Source organism: Chiroxiphia lanceolata, chromosome 2, assembly GCF_009829145.1.
Source record: "Chiroxiphia lanceolata isolate bChiLan1 chromosome 2, bChiLan1.pri, whole genome shotgun sequence".
Classification (NCBI taxonomy): Eukaryota; Metazoa; Chordata; class Aves; order Passeriformes; family Pipridae; genus Chiroxiphia; species Chiroxiphia lanceolata.
Genome location: NC_045638.1, coordinates 8284553 through 8305125, shown reverse-complemented (window position 1 = coordinate 8305125; position 20573 = coordinate 8284553).

The following is a 20573-nucleotide window of genomic DNA, read 5'->3' as shown; positions in this document are numbered from 1 at the left end:
GGCTGTAGCTGTGGGGGCAGGGCAGACTTTTCCAGATGCATGTGTCAGGTCAGGTGCTTGACTCTCAGAATAACACTGCTGAAAATCACCTTTTCCCTTTGTTTTTCTTGCCCTTTCTTCAGACACCTTTGCTGCTATTCTGTCTGCTGCAGAGAAGCCAGTGAGGGCTATAGGGAAGTGGTACCATGGCATTTCAATATTTGGCAAGGTCCCCTGTTAGTCAGAGAGACAGTCACATCCCGGGTCTCCCCCTGCACAGGGTGCCCCTGTTGCACCTTGCATTGCCTCTGTTCCACATGGGGATTGCCCCACCTGGGAGCCTTTGGCTCCCTGTGGCTGCACATTTGCAGGTATGACTTTCAGTCGTGAGCAGGATAACCATCCCCATGCTTTGGTTACATGGATTACAGCAGCACTGGGAAGCATCTCCCCTGAACTGAATCCTGAAGGCAATTTGTGTTTCAGGAGACAAAATCCTTGAGGGTGATTTTGCTTCTGTATTAAATACTTCCTTCTTTTAAAATCAGATGTCTTGCACTTTGACTCAAAAATCAAAAATAGGAAAGGGGTTGGGAGTCTTCCTTTTGAAATTATTCCAGTTTTACTTGTTGACTGAATTTAGTAACAGTTTTTCTGGAGTAAAGAAATTTTGTCTGTCTGGATTTTGAGCCAGACAAGAGACCAAGAAAACAACCTTCCCTTCCAAAGTCAATTTGGACCAAGATCATTTTCTTTCCTCTGACAGATAGGTTTTCTGGCTTAGAGCAAGGTACTTCTCATGCATTCCTCATGCTCTATTGAGGTGCAGAGGTCACAGGGAACTAAAAGACCAAAACTGCATTGGATAGGACATGTCAACGCCTACAGTTTAATCTCATGCTGAGCCACTACCTTGCACACAACATTACTGGCAAAATACACACAATATATGGGCCTGCAAACAAAATGGTGCCACAGTTTTTGCAACTCAGAAAGTAGACATGGTGAGTGGCACCTAACCTGAGCTGTCTTCTGCATAGCATCATCAGGTTCTCACCATGGGCGATCACTGTTAACAACCAGAACTGATGACTCTGTTGGCAGTTTGCAGGCAATGTCACTGGTAAAATGCTGAAATGCCAAGAACCCAGCCTTGGAAGTGCTGAGCATCCTCATTTCCCTTTGATTTAAATGGGAGCTGAAGGCACAGAGCACCTTGCAGCATTTGGCCCTGTATAAGAAGATACTGGCTGAACTGCTTTGGCTGACTGTCAAGACAGTCATTTTTTTCCATATTTTTTCCTCATGGAAAAGGTTTATCTAGGATTTCCATTTTGCAAAGGCAAACTAAGACAAGACCTATTCTTACAGAGAGAGAAGAGTAACTGTAGTTCCCTTTCTGTCTGTGTTTTCAGCATTTACAGCTCTAAGAGTCCATTTTAAGGCACTAGAAAAAAATAAAACTGGGATGCTATTCCAACAGTGGAGAAAATTATTCTTCACGAACACGGCTAATCGAGGCTGCAGGGTTGCAATCATTCATTATAGATGGGCGTCGGAGGAGAATAAAATGTGTCTTCTAGTCAGCTGCTAAACCCAAAATTAGAGGAGCCACATACAAGAACTGAAGCTGCCTGTCTTCTGAAAAAGGGTCCTGGTTCAGCGGGAGGGGGAAATTCCTGCTTCTGGATTCCTTTTACAGCTCAGCAGCCCCCCTGCTAAGTTCTCACTATTAATCCCTGTAATGCTTAGCACCATCATCCTGGTTAAATTTTGTCTGCTAGCAAACAGGAATCAGACGCATGCAAATCACAGGTGGGCATGAGGACAGCAATGCTACCGCATCCCTGGGTTGTTAAAGCAGCAGGCTCTGAAATAAGAAGTTACCATGGGTACACCATCATTTTTCGAACCTGTGAGTTGCTCTCATAGGATGATAGAGCCTGGTTTCATTGCTCTCCCCTGGGAAATTCCCTGAGGCAGGAAGGCGGTTGAACTACCGTGGTTATAACTTTGATATCTGAATGAGTATCTGCTAGCCTCAGGCAACCGGGCTTCTGTTAATTTTGACCAGGGAGCATGATACACTGTGGCAAGACGTGTCACTTAGGATTGTATCTGCTTAGACATGATGCCTCTGAGTAATGTAATTTATATTTCATGCACAATTGAAGCAGCTAATGGTATAATTCTCCAAGGGGGAAACAAGTTGTTACAGCATTAATTACATTGCAGTTGCCATTTTTTTTCTTTCCAGCCTGTGCCGAGCACTTTCGAGTCACGAGTTCAACGACAGCAATAGCTGGTGGCACATGAAAGGGTCTCTGACCCGGCAGCCACGGGGGATGCTGGGGGTCCCTTCCCTTCGGGGGTGGCAGGCAGGTGGCCTTGGCTGCTGAGGGCAGGCTGCCTCTTGCGTGTGCAGCCCGAAATTGCAGCTTGGCACTAGGAGACAGGGTTTGGAGAAGCAGCCAGACATGCACAGAGCACCAGAGAAGTTGGGAGAGGGTGTCGATCCTGGGCATCCTAGGCAGGGATGAATACTTTAGTACCCCAGGATTTGGAGGAGGGAGAGACGAGCGCCCATGTGTCTGAGTCCTCGGTGGCTTTCTGCCATGGCTGTGGCTGCTAGGGAGCAAGGATAATTCAAGAAGCATGGGAAGAGTGGACAGAAGTTTAAAAAGCCTCTGATGTCTCTGCTAGCCCGGCTTTCCCCTCTGCACAGCGATCACAGAGAGGGAGTCATGTCTTCCCCCTACCAGCTGCTGCTGCAGCAGCAGCAATGAGAAAGCACCTACAGAGGAGATGAGCACAGACGTCTCAAAGCAAAGCTGCCCCCAGGTATCCAAAGGAGGGGGATTTTTTTTCTGGGGAAAAGCAAATGGTAGTTCAGTAGGCAGGAGCCTTGAGGTCTCATCCAATCCTGGAGGTCAGTCAGCAAAGGGAGCTGGGGGCTCCCAGGCACTGGGAGCTGGGCTAGGAGGACAGTGCTGTCCAGGCTGGCCCAGCTGGAGGGCAGAAGTGCTGTGGGTGTGAGAACAACCCCATGACCAGGGCTAAGCCATAGTGGTAGGCTTGGGTAGCCAGAGGGGCCAAAGAAGCCTCAGGCAGGGATTGGGAACTGCTGGCTGTGGGTGGCTCTGGGCTACAAAGCGTGTTTCTTTTACCAGTTTGCATAGGGTATCAAAAACCACAGAGCTCGCAGCTGAGCTAGGAGGAGGTGTAAAAATAGAGTCACTGGTACATACCAGAGTGTGCCCAGGCTGGATGTAACCCGAGTGTGCACTGCTGTCGAAAAAAGAGATAGGGAAGGGCAAGAATTACACAACTTAGGCTGCTATGAAAAGCTCAGAAGTAAAAATAAAACCCTCTGTGTGTGTGTTTTGGCCCAGTGGTATGTCTCGGAGGGAATGCAACATGCTGTGCTGCCAAGTGTGAGGCTGAGATCAAGAGAAACATCTGTGTCTGGACTTCCCACTCTGTCAGGAGACTGGCAGGGATTGTCCCACTCTGCTCTGCACTGGGGCGGCCTCACCTTGACTATTGTGTGCACTTTTGGTCACAGCAATATAAGAAAGATATTAAGCTATTAGAGAGTGTCCAGAGGAGAGCAATGAAGATGGTGAGGGGCCTCGAGGGAAAGCCACATGAGGAGCAGCTGAGGTCACCTGGTCTGTTCAGCTGGAGAAGAGGAGACTGAGGCCAGACCTCGTTGCAGTTACAATTTCCTCATGAGGGGAAGAAGAGGGACAGGCACTGACCTCTTCTCTGTGGTGACTACTGACAGGACGTGAGGGAATGGCCTGCAGTTGTGTCAGGGGAGGTTTAGGTTGAGTATTAGAAAAAGGTTCTTGACCCAGAGGGTAGTTGGGCACTGGAACAGGCTCCCCAGGGCAGTGGTCACAGCACCAAAGCCTGACAGAATTCAAGAAGCGTTTGGATGACACTCTCAGGCACATGGTGTGACTCCTGGGGATGGTCCTGTGCCAGGCTAAGGGTTGGACCCGATGATCCTTGTTGGTCCCTTCCAACTCAGCATATTCTGTCACTTTGTGATCTCTAATCAGGAGGAGGGTAGTGTGACAAGGCAGATGAGAGAGGGGGCCTTTGCCTATGCTGCAAGCACTGCCCATATCAGCAAGAGCTGTACACACTGAGAGCCAGCAGCTGTCCTCGTGGTGAGAAGCTGGTGGCCCAGATCACAGCTCTGCAGAGTCCCAGGGAGGGTGCTAAGGAACATTTGCACTCCCCATACTCAGGCACTAATTTTGTGCAATCATTTACACCAAACTATAAAGGAACTGATTGCAGATCCATATGGAAAACGATGCCGTGCATCTATGCAGAGATATTCCAAGCATACCATGGGACATAAGATCTGAAGGAGGGGGAACTGGAAAATTATTTATTCGCAGAGAAATCCAGCTTGTAGTAAGCCAAGACTATTCAGTTCAGTTGAAGTTTAAACTAGAAAACAGCTTTGGCAAAAAAAAAAAAAGTATGAAGAAATTGCTTCTAAAAAATTCATTAATATCTAACTGTTTCATAGAATCACTTCCAAAAGGAAATATCTCTATAGGGAAGAGAAATTCAAGTATCACTCACTAGGGGACTCAAAGACCATTCTCCAAGGGGAGGAGCACAAATGCCCTCAAAGTGGTTACATATAAATCAGTGATTAAATAATATTAGCATATTAGCTATTCATTCATGTGGGGACTCCACCTTCCCAAGTGGATGTTCTTCCCCCTGAACTGTTGTGTTCCTCATACTCTGTCCCTGATTCTGTGGGGATGCTGCTATTTATACAGGAGTCGGTGAGGGCACAGTGTAACCTCCATCCCTCTGGAATGTGCCACTAGCTAATAGCTGGACACTGTCCAGCAGGATGAAATACTGTGTTTTGGTCTCTTTCTGCAACAAACCCCCAATTGAACTCCAATCTGTAGTATTTGGGCTGTGAAACTTAATCCACCATTAACTTCTGAGGTATTTGGGGTATGTTTGCACTGCTCTGTGCCAGCAGTAGAGATGTATCCTTAGTTCCTTGTGAACCCAGCTCTGGATCCCTTATTTGAGGAGCAGGATCTTTCTTTCTTAGTATGCATATAAATTTGAAAAACACACCAATCCAGGGGGAGATCTGAAATAGATGTACTCCTGTGGAGCAAATCCTTTTGGCTGACACAAGCATTTCATGGCACAGCCAGGAGGATAGGTACAGATAGACCATGCTCAGGGCTGGCTAAATGCAAGCCAAGTCCAGTCTGGGAGCCAGATAGCCACAGGTTGGTTTGGGCCCAGTTCCAGGCTCAGAGAAGATCTGGACATGAAGCAAAGTCTCAGCCAGCTCCAAGCATCCGCCCAGCACGCCTGGGTCTGGCTGCAGTCCCTCACAGCTCCAACACTGGGCCAGAGTGCTGGTCACGTGTTGAGATCCACTGAACCCATTACTGAGTGAAAGTTGCAGGCTTGGGGATCTGTCTCTGCAAGGTTTTTTTTTCTTTTTTTTTTTTTTCTCATTACAGATAACTCATGTCAGGGTTAAGGGGCCTTCTGCAGCTCATCACCTTGGGAAATCAGGTTAGTGATGTGGGGAGAACTTCCACACGGTCTGAGGTTGCTGGCTTTAGGCATTAGGAATTTCTTTAGCTGTTTAAAATCAGACCTGGGAGCTACACAGTTTGGAGACAGAGCTGAATTTCTCCTTAATCTCCACTTGGAAGAAAAGTGTGTCATTTTTTTTCCCTTAGCAGTGAGGTAATTAAAGGAAGAACAAGGCAGATTTGCCATTCTGGGAGCTGTAGCTGTATATCTGGGCTTCCACAGAGAGGGATGAGAATCCCTATGAAGCTGTTCCAGAAGAAACGTCAGAAATATGCTTTTACTGATGAATAGGCAGAAGCCACACTTTCAGATAGGAATATTTACCTGCCCTGCCATACAACCCAGCTGCTGCTATGTCCAATATATAATAATCCAATCCATTTTAATAACCTACTGCTCTGCAATAGCCAGGATTCTTTCCATTCTGAAGAAAAGGCCTGCATTAACATTCAGGCTGTAATCCACACATCCTAAGCACATTTATAGCTGCTGCCATATACCCGTGGACCTGGATCAGGGCTGGATTCCACATTCCCTCAGGCTGCCCCAAAATTCAGAGGCATTTGGTTCCAGGATCTTTCAGGGCTCCATTTTTCAAATCCTGCATGCTGATCTCAGCCAAGCCTCTGTAACATGCTCTGTGAGCCCTGTGCTGCAGCCTGCCCACTGCCCTGTGAGTGTCCTGTGAGCTGCTGTCACACAGCCTCAGCTGCAGCCAGACAACAAACTGAGCAAGTTGTGCTTGTGGAAAATGGTCTGGGAGTAGGGAACAGAGCAGTGGCACTGCCTTTGGAGCATGAGCCACAGTAGGGGATTGCTCACAAAACTGACACCCACCAATGCTTCTAGCTGTAGATGCTACTGCATGGACTGGCATCCCCTTCCCATCCTCATACAAGAAACTGTAGGTCCATTCAAAACAGGTTCAGAGGACAGTGCACAGGCTGTTACTTTATGTAAGGCTGCAATGACCTGTCTTTGCCCTTTACACTCTTCAGTCAAGTTGAGGTGCAGTCTGGTCTGCACATGGAACCATCTTTGCAACTCCTACGCTGGAGTAAAGGCATTTAAATCCAGTCCCACCAACAATCCAGGTCTTCTTGTTCTGTGCCCCTCTCAATGCTGCTCAGTCTTCAGAAAGCACAGCAGTGCCAACATCCAGATGGAGAGGTGCCAGGAACATGCAGGGAGCTCTGCTCACATCTGGGAAGGCTGAAAAAAAAGCAACCAGAAATATCCAGTGTTTCGTAAGAAGGGCTGGCACTGTGGCCTCACTCTGCAAGGCAGTAGAGTTCTGATATGTTTGGATGAAGCATCCAAATTCTCTTTTAATTTCAGCCTTTTCTCACCTTTGGCTCATTACCAGCCTTTCAAGAGACACAGCAAAAGGCATAGAAAAAAGAGTGAGAGTGTGTCTGGTAAAGACAAAACCTACACCTTTACATGTATTGAAATGATTTTTGCCCCAGCTTTGGACCCCATTGTGAAACAAGTGCCCATGCCTGCAAGTGCTCCCTGGAAGGTAAATGGTGACAAATTTGTGTCTAGTCAGCAAAAACTTCCACCCAGGGTTTCTCTCAAAATTAAGCAGGTTTTGTTTTGCTTACAAGTGTTAGCCCCTGGAATGGAGAGACTGACTCTTTCAGTCGGTGTGCACACTGGTCCTGCCACTCTCAGTGATGATCTGACTGTGAGACAAGACATCTTCTCTTGACCCAATGACATTGGTTTCTTTTGCTTAGAAGCCACAGGCAAGGGAAGGACTTAATAAATATTTACTTCATATCCCAGTGCAAGGATGGGATTGAGCCAAACATGCCATCAAATCAAGGAAAGAGCACCATCAGAAAACAGAGTGAAGGCCGCGGGCAAGTGGCCTTTGGCAGCTACTGGGTATGAGTTCACCAGGCATGTTGGACACACAGGAACCCTGCATGCATGTTCAAAGCCTATCCAGATTTTCCATAATGATGCTAAATGTGTAGCTGGCTTTCAAGAAAGAGCTGTTCATCCAGTACCCTAAACCCGCATAGTCATTTCACAAGAAATGCCACAGCTTTCAGATGGTCTTTTAATCCTTGCTAGATATGTGAGCACTCTTTCTTGTGGCTCAAATGAAAGCCAAGTTTTGGACTGGTTACCCATAACCCTACCACTGACATATGATCTGCTGCTAGGGTAAAAACCTCAGCAGAGAAAGAAAAGTGAGACTCCAGCAGTGGGTTCCTGGAGCTCTGGCCAAGCCTGCATCAGTGTTGGACTGGGTGGACACATACATGTGTTAGCAAAGAGCCCTGGTCAATTCAAGAAAAAAACAGCTATGACCCACATAAGCATGTGCAAGAAGGCTTGGGGCAACTCTGCAGAGAGATCTGAGACATGCTAGCCAGTCCAGACCAGCAACTGACAGAACTCTTTGGAACAAAAAATAGAAAATTGCCAAAAAAAAAAAATCCTTCCTGTGCCCCGAAACTGATCCCAGGTGAGTCTGCTTTTTACAGGAATCACCTTATATTGTATCACCAAAGAAGCAGCCCTTGCTGCTGCACAAACAGACGGCAATCCTTCCAGATTTAATGCAACAGCCACATGTAATGACACACACAGTTCATCACAGAGGCAGGTAGCAGGGCCCTTCGCTCTCATTCATATGAATATAATGCCTACAGCAATGCAACGCATCAACATTTTTAGAGCCAACAGTTTGACTTTCATTGCTCTGTTATTTTTAATCATTTTAATCTGCATTTTTAGCATTCTGCTTCCTCTCTTTTTTACTTCCAAACAAGACAAAAAGTATTCAGCAGCTAATACCCCTGTTTTTAATGGCTTGAAAAATAATGAAGGAACATTAAGCAGCTCCTGAGCCTTCCGGAGCACTGGTATTTTTAAAGATGAGATTGATCAAAGAGGCTGTGAACTCTAATGGAGATGGATTGGCTCAGCGCTGCAACGCCAGCACGGAGGCCGTTTCAGCGTGGATCCAGCCTTTTCCTCTCATCTGCTTAGCACTCCAGTAGCCAAAACATCTTTCCTGAAACAAGGTTCTGCCAAGCACAAAAAATCCCACATTTCTTGTAAAAGTTTAGGGACAGAGAATTAATTTTTATACCAGTTGACTGGTTTTGCCACTGCTTCGCTGCAAGCCTCTCCCTGAGGCTTCTCTCATGAGTCTGAGTTATCCCAGTCTGAGACCACACCGAGCCTATGTTGCTATGCAGGCAGCTCAGCGACACGTGAGGAAGGCAGGAAGGAGATTTTAGTCTATTTATTGCAACCTGAAACACATTGTTAATCTGCCCGCTGTCCCAGTGAAGAGGGGCTTGGCAGCCTGTGCCGTGGGGATGGCAAACACCCACACAGGAGGCAGCACAGCTCCTGAGCCCACCTTGGCATCAATGGGAGGAGAGGCCAGAGAGGAATCTGACTTGCTACCATCACTGTGGAACCTTTGCATCTTGCTGCTGCTGCCTCCTCCTCAGCCAGGGCCCATGCACAGAGCAGGTTTTGGAGTAATGCTTTGGCTTGCCTTCTGGCTTCTTGCTGAGCCCCTGAGAGGAGCACAAGCATGCTGAAGGGTTTGGTTTGGTTTTCCTTTCTTTTCTTTTTTTTCTTTTTTTTTTTTTGGGGGGGGGGGGTGGAGGGGAGTTGGGAGGGTGACAAAGTGACCCACTAGTTTTATAGCAGCCTATCAATCCAGTGGTACAGGAGGGACTTGATCTCAGACGCCCTACATTTGCCAGAACCAAAGGCATGAGCCCTGGGTGTTAAATGAGCCCTGGGTGTTAAATGAGGTGAAAGCCACTCATTCCCTGTTTCCAGGAAGTACCAGGACTTTGATGACAACAACAATTGCTTTGGCAGGAGACCCAGCTCTGCATCTGTTGCCTCTTTAAAACCCACGCTGCTTTATTTCCGTGTGGCAGTGCTGTTGCTTTCTGCTCCCTAGGCAAATCCAGATGAGCTTTGGGATGCAGAGCAGGATGACAAGGCATGGGGCAGTAACTGGCAGAAAGATCTTATTTTGGTGGGAGAGTAACCAAAGGATCAACTCATGGGATATACACAGCACCCTGCATGCAGTTGCACATGCTTTCTGCAGTAGGAGCCTGAGCCTGAGGTCTTGAAAAGCCAGACAGGAGGTCCAGATACGGGCTGAGGCACTGGGCGCTGAGGGCACCCATCAGCTGCAGCTCAGCTGCAGGCAGCTCTGAAGCATATTGACACTGAGCCCTGATGTCCAAAGGCTTCTCCACCCACCAAAGATCTCCACCCATCAAAGAGGACACCGTGGGGAACAGCTCTCCAGATTTTCCCCACTGGCAGAGTATCCACACCAAAGCAGAGCTGCAAAGCCTCCATATCCCACCCCCTGAAAATATGCTGCTGCTTCTCTATATCTCCTGAGTCTGTAAACCTTGTCAGGGGATAGCCTTTACACCCCAGATTTAAGGCGATGCTGTGACTATAAATACTGTGCTTTGAATAAAACAGTTGTGAATACTAGATGACTCCATTTATTGTTAAATGTCGTATTTAAATGTTTTAACACTTGGTGTCCAGGGTGCTGCACGAGCAGGTGAGACCACACAGTCCCACCTCAGCCATTTTATTTTCAGCAGACAGACAGTATTGCTCAGGTAGGACAAGGAGGCCATAGAGTGATGTGGCAGTGTTTTAAAGTTTTTCCAGCACAGTCACGTCACATATGAACGTAAAGAAAACACCTTCCCAACTCAGCTTTGTGCCAGCACGGTCCCTTGCACAGGTGCACATCCTTCTGACAGAGCAAACCTTGCACCAGCGCTGGTACGGAGCCCTGGCTGGCCTGAGGTCTCCTCACACTGATGCTCACTCTTCACCAATGCCCACTAATTATGGTGGTGGTGATGGGGAAGTTGTAGCTGCCTGCCTAATTAAGCCACAGTGGAGAACTCATCAGCTACCCTGCTCCTGCTCCTTCGTTTTGCATTAGTACCTTGTTATCACAATGGTAGCTCTTTATTCATGCCATCAGGTTTTTTTCGCATTTTGGAGGCTAGTGATTTATCTATCTGTGCTCTGTTTGTGTAACTCCTGCTCTTTTCCTTCCCGACTGCTTCCACACTTCTGAGCGTGGAAGGCAAGATTTAGTGCACCTGGAACATCACAATTAGCCCCATCATGCTAATAACTTAAAGGAAACAAACAAATACTAGAAATGGTGGCACTTTGGAAATTCCCCTGCGCTGCAGGAAGAAGGCCTGCTGGTCAGGGCACATTGATTTTTTTCTGAATCTATCCACACAGGATTCAAGGACAGGACAAAACGCTATTAAGTCAGCAAGCAGAATGCAGTAAATAATGAGCAAGCCAGAGAGGGTTGAGGCTCTGCACTGACTGAGTCCAGATACAAATTGTGGTGAGCTGTACATCTCAGCATCACAGTGACACTGCCTCTGGAGCGCAAGGGAAACCCAGATGGGTAACAGGAGCTGGAAAAGCTGTTTGAGACCCCAGAAGTTTTGCATATTGTTTTTGTTGGGGAAGCAGCAGTAAACTCCTTCCCCCAGTCCACAGGATTCCTTGCTGCTCTGGAAACCTGTGCAGATAAACACCACCTCTTCTGCTGGAGCACAGCATGTCTGTGCCAGACAAAGGCTTTAGCACAGGGGAAGTTATGCTCAGGAAGCAGGGCTTCTACTAGCGCGGTTTAACTGGTATAGCTGTGTCCAAGCACTTTGCCATCACTGTATTGCTGCTATACCTATGCTGGTGGAGTGCTTTTCCCCATGTAGAGATGCTCTCTGGCCTAAGGCTTGTTTGTGAAGGAAGAAGAGGGGGGAGTCCAACAGATAAAAGCTTTCCACTGAGCAGCAGGAGGGAGAAGGCAACCCATTAGCTTTTCCACTTCTTTGTTTGCCTTTGTCATCTCCAGTCCTCCGTGTACTCCAGCACGTCAGCTTCCCTCAGAGTTCAGGGGAATTAATCAAGTACGTAAAAAGCTTTGTGTGATCGAGTGTTTGCAGGGCCGGGGTCCTGGTTAAGTGATGTTGGGAAACAGAAAAGAGAGGATACCCCTGCTTGAAGACTCATCCCTGGTCTGACTCTCGGCTGCCTCTTGTGCTTTGGCCCACACAGAGCTGCAACACTGGCATCCCTTCAGGAGGGTGATTCAGAGCACCCCTGCAGAGAACCAAGCACTGCTTGTAACCCATGGTAGTCAATTCCTGCGATTTAATCACCAGTCTTATGCTTCACTGTGGTTTTCCTCCCAAAAGTCACCACGTGCAGCAAGAACTCAGCTTTCCTTCTCTGGAAGAGAATTCTCTGTTGCCATCCCTGTTACAAATTAAAACCTAAAAGCTGAATTCTTCTGGGACAGAAACCCATGAACTGGGAATCACAGAAAGCTGCTTTCCAAAAAAGCCTCATGATGTATTAACTGATTTTATGGTCCAGGACTCTGATATATGACACTTGGGCCCTGGGATGGACTGGCGACATTGAAAGAATATACTGTCTAATACATTTGAAAGAAATCTGTGTTTATTCAAATTGAAAACATAAAAAGGATTAAATCTGGAGGTAAATTAGAAAAATATGATCTTAATTTACATTAGCTCTGGAAAAAAGTGGTGGTTACTGGCCTCATAGATAAGCAAAAGGCTCTGGTGTTATCACTGAGGTTACGTCAGTGCCAGCGTGACATGATGCCAGTTTTTCCTTCGAGTTACTCCTGCAGCAACTGCTCCTGCCTTGAAGTCATCTTTGTTCACTTCTTGGTCCTTTCTTTCCTCCCCCTCTTATCGTCTTCAGTGCCCTTGGCAAGACATGCAGCCCCTCCCCCAGAGTTATTGCCAGCACAATACCTGATGGGGAGCAGAAGTTTGAATGTAACCTCCTCCAAGACCCTCTGACAACCACTCACACTGCCCTGCCTTGCCCTGCCTTGCCCCTTGCACTCCTCAGGCTGGTCCAAGTGCATTCAGGGAGGGTGGCTGGTCTCTTGGCTGACAGGGGAACAGGGTAGGCTCCCCTTGACTTGCACCGGGGTCCACCTTCTTCCTTGCAGTGGGGCATCACTGGTGACAGATGCCCTAATTCCTGATAATGCCTTGGGGTCTTTTAAGCCCCTTTCTCCCTTGGTGGAGTCACAGAAAGACAGGGGCTAGCATATGCAATTTGGCTTTGGTCCATCTCTCATGGAGGGCAAGAAACCGCCCTCTCCTGCAAAAATGACTTCTTGAGTCAGTCCTAAGAGTGTTGCCAAGTAGTGTCCAGTAGTTTCACTTCATTTCATTTCAGGGAATTCTCTCTAAATCTTTCTACATAATGCTTGGCATGTTTCCAAACTGGTCATTACCTCATTTCCTGGGATGAGGCACAACAGAGACAACCCACAAGTCCTATACTTCGAAAATTAAGTTGTGGAGGTCAAATCCCAACTCATCTACTACAGTGTACTGCAGCCAAGTGTATTTTTTCAGATTCAACCTATAATGTTTGAAGTGAAAAAGAAAGGGCAGCAGCATGCAAAAATAAAGCCAAAAAGAGCGTATGATGCAGAGTAACCTAAACCATAAAGTGGCCACGAGAGGGCAAATTCAGGTACGTTAAAGTGAAGGTGTGGGACTTCTAACCCAGATCTCCTCTCCCACACTTGTCTTACACTGAGGAAGGACTCGTTATAAGTCTCTACTGAGGTCTTCTGCAATGCCAATGGCTACAAGTCCTCATCTCCCCAGGCAAAGCACCTGGTGAAGAGTTAGATTACAAGTCATCTGGCTGCCACTTCACACATGGGGGGGGATGGAGTCACCATGCTAAAAGAAGGGCCAGTCCTGGACTTCAGAGCTGTGAATATCCCTCTTTCACAGGAAGCTGTGGAAACGGCCCCTCTTATCTCAGCCTTACTGCCACTGCTTCCAGATGCTACTGCTTGAGACTTCTGCACATCAGTGTTTCTGTCTGCCTGGCCCCTAGCCAGGCTTTGCTGTCTGCCTAGTCTGTAGTCCTTGCTTCTCAGGTATTTCTGAGCAGGAAAGGTCAGTTCCCACCCTGTGGATTGCAGCAGTGTGACAGTAGACATTTGGGAACTTCAGAGGAAGTTGTTTGTTGGTCCATTCAAATGCCAAACCTGGGTGAGCTGCCGGGCTCTCCTGGGGATAACCAGCAGCGGCACCGAGGGAAGCCCTGGCGCTTGCAAAACTGGTAAGAAGGAGCACATGGCCCCCATCTCCCTATATGCCAGACCAAGAACATTTTCTGGACCAGAAAACTTCCCCACCAAACAACCAGGACTGTATTTCCAGGCATCTATTGCAATGTGGTTATCCTCCTGTGTTCATTCAGCCATCTCTGCTTGCACAGGCTGTACTTTTCTCGGTGCTGGGTTGTGACAAGCTTGCCTTTTCCATTTAATTCTCAGAAATGCAAATGATTGCCAAAACCTTCCTGTGTTATGATTTTTAGAGGCATAATTATTAAACTGCATTTGGAAAAAGTGTGGTGACAATTCTCATGACCCAGTGATTTTCTGCTCTAGTTAAAGGGACATGTTGTGGGACTATCACCAAGAAAGGAATAGGATTAAGGAACTCCTTGGCTATCCAATTAGAAATCCCTCTACAAAGGAGAGCAGGTTGGAAACCTGAGTGAGTCTAGAGTGGTGGCTTGACCCTGGCTGGATGCCAGGCGACCACCAGAGCTGCATTGTTACTCCCCCCCTCAACTGGAAAATCTGAAGTCCCCAAAGGAGTTACCAGCTGTGAGGATCCTGCCTCCAAATAAGACAGTCAGGGCAGTACCCTCATGGATATGAGCTGAACTGAGTCTGAACTGGGAAAACAGACTTGAAGTCCTTTTCTTAATCCCAGCTGGGTCTGTAATTTTCCCCAAGACTGCAAAACCTTTTTCCTTTTTCCTTGAAGAGAGGGAGAAGAGGGAAGGTTTGAGACATCAATATTTTCACATCCAAAATTACCCCATCCTGTTCCCTGACTGGTTCTGAGACCTGGCTGTGAGATGGATAGCACTGTACCTTCAAAGTGGTCCCTGATTTTGGGTGCTATGCGGGGATGTGTGTGTGGAAGGTGCTGACTATGCATCTCCTGTCACACACAGCACATTTCCAGGAAATTCCCACATAATGCCAGCCTCTCTTCAGCTCCCTTTTCCTAGAACTAATCAACCAGGAGCTGTGCACAGAAAGTCATCGCTGACTTTGTCCCTCAAAGAGGTTCAGCACCTTAATCCATGCCCCTGGTTTATCCTGAGCAGGGGGAGTCCTGCCCAAGTTAAACACCTCCTTGCACAGGTGTTTAATCTGTCAGTAAAACAACTCCTTGTCTTCATTCTTCCATCAGGGCAGCAAAGCTCCCCTGCACTGGGAGAAGGCAGAGCCTTTGGTGTATCATGGCTGTATATCCCGGTTTAGCCACATTGTAGGAGTGCTCTGTACCCCAAGAAACACCTAGCATGATCCTCCTGCTGGGCTTGTCCCAGTCCTGTGAGCCCTGACCTCTAACCAGTCCTTCACATCCCCTCCTGTCCCCCCATCCCAACTGGCTGCTCTTGGCATTCCTTTGGGGTCCACCACCTCAGCAAAGACAGCTGATGCTCCCACATGGAGGACAGTGGAAAGTGAGGAAGTAGAGTGAGCTCAATCTAAACCCCTCTGTGGGACTATGGGGGCACCAGAGGGACTCTCCCAGTGCAGACACAATAGCACAGTGCCACAGACTTGCACACTAGGCAGCACAGGGCACATTGTGCTGCCAGCACGGCCCTCTTCCTCTGCTCCCTCTGGAGCCCTGGCTGGTGGAGAAGCCTCTGCCTGGCTGCTAATGCTGCTGCACATGCATTTTGGGGTTTTTTGAGCTGTTGCTCACAAACAAAAGTGTTCAGATGAAAAATAAACCTCTTAAAAATCCCAGCCTATTCACTCCTGGCAGTCTGGTATTCCTTCAAACTGTCAGACTTAGCAGATTGTTTACTGGAAACGGTTCAATTGGCAGGACCTTCTGCTGTGCAGATGAAATTTTAAAATCCTGTTTCTTGTTGCGCTCAAAGTCTCTCTTTCCACTACATGGCTTCACAGAATTATTATTCACTTGTTTCCCATTGAATCGAAAAATACCCTCTCTCTCATTTCTATGGTAAAAATATGCAGGGGATATTAGCCCTTGTGCTTCAGGACACAAGCCAAGAGCTAAGTGCTTGGGCTGGAGAGAAAACTTTCCCCGAGGGACACAGTAATGCAGAATGGTCAATTATCCCCGAAGCGTCCCAGCTGGCTGAGATGGGGAGTCACACTGTTCTGCTGGACAGACAAGTGGTGCACAGCACGACACTCTCTGTGGACCACCCAAGGGTCTCCTCTCCTCACCTTCTCCTGATAAAGAGAAGGTTCTCCAACTCCTAATCTTGCAGATTCTGGCATTTCCCTTCCTGTGTGCAAGTACAGCAAGAGAACGATCTGTAACCTGCTTTGCTGGGGTCCCGTTGCTGCCTTTGCAGTGTGTCCCATGAGCAGCTAAACCTTCAGGGCCAGGACATCCTGCTTTGGGTCAAATGTTCTGCTACCTTTTCCCTTTGGTTACATAAATGCCTGGCAGTTGCCAGCAGGGAAGACTACTTCAATCAACTTTGTAAAGTTTGTTGAGGCTTAAGGCAGAAGAACCTGCCATGAATCAGAGATATTCCCTGTTCCACCTTCCCATGGCCCGTGCCTGGAGTTATGTCCCAAATCCTACCATTTGTCCTTTGCACCTTTGGCTGCCTTGTCCTCTAAGGGAAATGCTAAGAGCACCTGCACGCCCCTCTGCTGTAGTGATGTCTCCACTAATTGCCTGTTAAGTGGTTCAAGGCTGCACATACCTTCTGGGGAGGATATCTTCCTCTTGGGCCTCATATCCAACACAGCTTCCACCAGGCAATGTTGGTGCCCATCAAGGCTTGGAGGTGTGAGAGACTTGCATCCTAAGCAATGCATGGTAGGGTAACAACTCTGACCCAAAAGACACTGCTCTGGTGTCTCTGCCCTGACACACTTCTTTTAAGGATATCAGGGTTTTTAGGAAGGTGCCAAAGCTGCCTATTCCTCTGCCACAGTTTCTTGCACTCATCCCTGGTTCTCAGCCTGCTGCTGACAACTTCCCTTATGGAGATGCTGAACTTAAATAAGCCCATTTCCAAATAGGATCACCTCTGCAGCATCCTCAACGACTCCTGCCCACAGCTCTCCCTTGCCAAGTGTAGAAGGTGGTGCAGGATTTCCATCAATACCTGCTGGTCACATCTTGCTATCCTAAAAGTTCTCCTCTCCTGTGCAGTGTCAAAACAAGTTGTTCCAGGAGAGTTTCTCATGGAGTCGATGAAACGACCTGCAGAAATGGGCCTGATGTGCCACTCCATGTCCTGTTACATTGTCCCATAATCACTCTGTCAGCAGGTGGAGCAACTTCCTTTATCCTCACCTCCTCACTGTTAATCCAGCCACAGATCCTATTCCCATGGCTTGTAGCTGCAGTTCACAACGAATACATCACACCCTGCAGCCTCACCCTCACTGTGGTTGTCCTTTGTGGGCACCTATGATCCCTGTGCACTCTGTGATTCCTGCTGCTGTTGTCCCAGCCTTATGGGAAAGCTGTCCCAAAGCCAGCCTTTCAGTTTGATGAGCATTTTCTCATGCTAATAAAACAAAAGAACAGCAGCATAAACATGCAGAATCAAGAGGACAAAACCACACAAATTACAATTAGCGCATACAGCTCCAAGTCTCTGACTATTTATCCCTACTGTCACATTCCTTTTCCCTGTGCTTCACCCTCAGGGGACACAGGTTCACTGGGTGAGCTTTTGGGTTGTGTGGAAAACACCATGCCCCCCAGTACAGGAAGAGAGTGTTTAAAACTAAGATGGGGACCAAGAAGCATAAAACACCGAGTTTTGCAACTGCCAGCCTCTGAGCATTATGGAACAGAGCCAGGGAGCTTGGATGTGTCCCACCGAACCACTGCTGTGGACAGAGCTGAAAGAGTGTGTGGCAGTTCATTTCTCACACTGTGGAGCAGAAGGTGATCTTCTCTGCGATGGGGGACAGATAAAAACGGATTGGGAGGGCATCACTAGCAGAACTGCCTGCTGCCAGGGAAAGACACAGGGCAGGGGGATCCTGGGAGCCATCTGCTCCATGCTGGAGGATGGCTGGGGTTGTTCCCAGGCAGGCTCCACCAGAACTGTGCAAGCATGGCTCTTATTCCTACAAAAGTAGCACAGATAACTTCTTTTTTTTTAAGCTGTGTTTGAGGTGGGAATGCTCTGTTAGCCAACAATTTGTAAATCTTCTTGGGTACAGGTGGCTCTTATTTTAGCTCCTACACAAAATGCTCCCCAATGATTTGAGCATCATTCCCCTCCTTCCCCATTCAAGCTTCCCCAAACACCTCTGGGGCAGAAAAAGAGCTCTGACACTGGGTCCTTATCCCCGTCTCTCCCTGGATGCCAGTGGGAGAGACACCCTCAGCCTGTAGCTCAGCCATGAGCCGCATTTACAGCGAACTCAGGATCTCCTCTCTCCCACAAAATCAAGTCGTCTGGTAAAAATATTCCCCAATCACCACTGTGCTGGTGTCACGATCTGATAGATGTAGCTGTGTCTGGATATCACTGCCATGGCCTTATTCCTTAGTAGCATAGGTGGTCCTGCTCCACTCCTGCCTCTCCTTACTGGTAGGGTAAGTTGGACCTGGGCGTCACGCATGATGTACATCACAACTGCCTGTAGGATAGCTGTCTTGCCCTGAAATAACAGCTGATTCCCGGCTAATAGATTCAGTAATCTGACACCCGGGCTGTAATAATTGTATCTGAACAAGGCAGGCTCCAGCCTCTGCCAGCCTTATTAGAATGAGTGATTGTTTCCATCAGGGATGTAGCTCTGGTGCATTCACCTTTCCCGGGCTCCGAAAAACAAATTGAGCTTCTGACCTTGGCAGATACAACAGCTGACCTGTTTCCTCCTTTTTAAATAAGGAGAAAACAGGCTTTGGAGGGAAAGTGCCTGCTTTCTGCAGGCCTCCTTCTGCCGAGGTCCTTGCTATCACGAGATCTTAGTTAAATATTTGGCCTGCCGCTATTAGCCAGGATGACAGGCTGCCTAAACTGCCGAGCTCTTTCTGTGAGGTATGGAGGAGCAATCCTCTCCTCCTGTTAGGTTTATTCTTAATTTCTCTGCTCCCCAGCATGGCATGGCTGTCAAAGGCAGCCCCTTTCTGCTGTGACTGTGCAGTCCCAGTAGCTGTGATTCAGGGGTGTTTTTAACCAGAGGGTTGCACTGGGGATGGGTCTCAAAGCTGCACCACCGTTGAGCTGTGTCCCTGCCATCCCTTCCCTGCTCTGAGTCTCAGGCAGCACCCAAGGGGCTCTCCCGGGGTGGGGGGCAGTGAGCCCTACTCTGACACCGATGTGGGGGCACTGAAGCTGATGTTGATGGATTTATAGCAGCACCCGGGCTTGCCCTGCCTAGAGAAGGAAAAGCTTCCTGCTGCGCTGGCACCAACAGCATGGGAAATGCAGGACCAAGGAGGGGATGACTCCCAGAAGCCTTTCCCTGGGAGCCACAGAAAGAAAACCACCTCCTGCCCTCAACCAAGAGTCCTCCTGCTGCCTCCTTTAGTCAGCAAGTCAACAAGCCTCGGTTGCTAATCCTAAATTTCCCTGGTGATGTGCCGTGCAAGCCGGGTTTTCCAGTGGGCTGCAAACTCCGTCCCATGCTGCGGCTGTAAATATATCTGGGAGGGAGATTTAGCCACGGTCCCCCCCCTCTCTTCCTCATATTGCTTTTCCTGAGGTTAAATGTCAAACATGTTTAAAATATCACCCGGGTCTGCAACCCGTGCGCACTTCAGGAGAGGGACAGCCGGGCTCCCCTCAGGGCTCTGTGCTGATTTATGGAGGTGTGCAGCACGGAGCCGTAAATCGGGGCATGCATCAGATAACGTCATGGGAGAACGGCGTGCATTTTATCAGGGCTGGGACGCTAACACGGGGAGGGTGGGAGCAGGCACAGCCCCGGGGCGTGCAGCTTGCTTTTCTTCCTCCCTCAAAGACCATTAAAAAGGCTGCCCCGCCTTGGTGGCTGCGCAGAAAATTGTGCTTCAGCTCAGCAGAGGAGGCACCGGCGATGTCGTGGGAGATTCCTGGTGCTTCGCCTTTCTGCTCCTCTTTAAGTGAAGAGGAGGGCCGGTTTATGGACCACAGGCAAGTCCTGTAGGTCTGGTGGTTCGGCACAAAAGAGGGATCCAGGCAGAGCGTAAGAGTGTTGGGAAGGAGATTTATGTCTTTTACTGTCCATCTGCAAAGCAAAACAAAAATAGCTGAAACACCGGTTTTCTGCTTTATCGGCTCTGTGAATAAGCATATAAATTTCTATGACATTTCTGGAGGCTTGCTGAAGGGGAAAAAAATTCATCCCATAGGACCTGGCCGGCAGCAGTGGCAGCATATGGTCTGCTGAAATCAGTGGCTGAGCACATTTTGTGTGTGTTAGCATTAAAAAGGTGACTTTGCGAGTAATTTCAGAAGCAGGAAGGGGTTTTCTCTTTTTTTTTTTTTCTTTCCTTTTTTTTAATCCTGCCTAAGCTGATGCAGCTGTCACAGCCAATAACTCTTGAATAAGGGAGCTGGGCTGCGTTTTCTTGACTGGGAAGTAGGAGGGGGTGATGGCTTTTGGCCGCCTTGTGGAAGCAGGTTCGGCCTCTTCCTGGGAGGTGGAGGGGAGAAAGGCAAAGTCCTCGGCACAGGCGAAGAGAGGAGTCGTGGATGTTTTATTTTTCCCAGCAGCTGCAGCTCTCTCTGAGAAGGAGTCGAGGCCCTGTAAGTCCGTGGGAAAGCGGCTTCGGTGTCGCGGCTGCAGGTGGATGGCAGGGGAGCGCCGTTTCGAAGATGGAACTCACTGGGGGGAAAACAAATACAAATAAGCAACTGTTTGTGGTAGATAA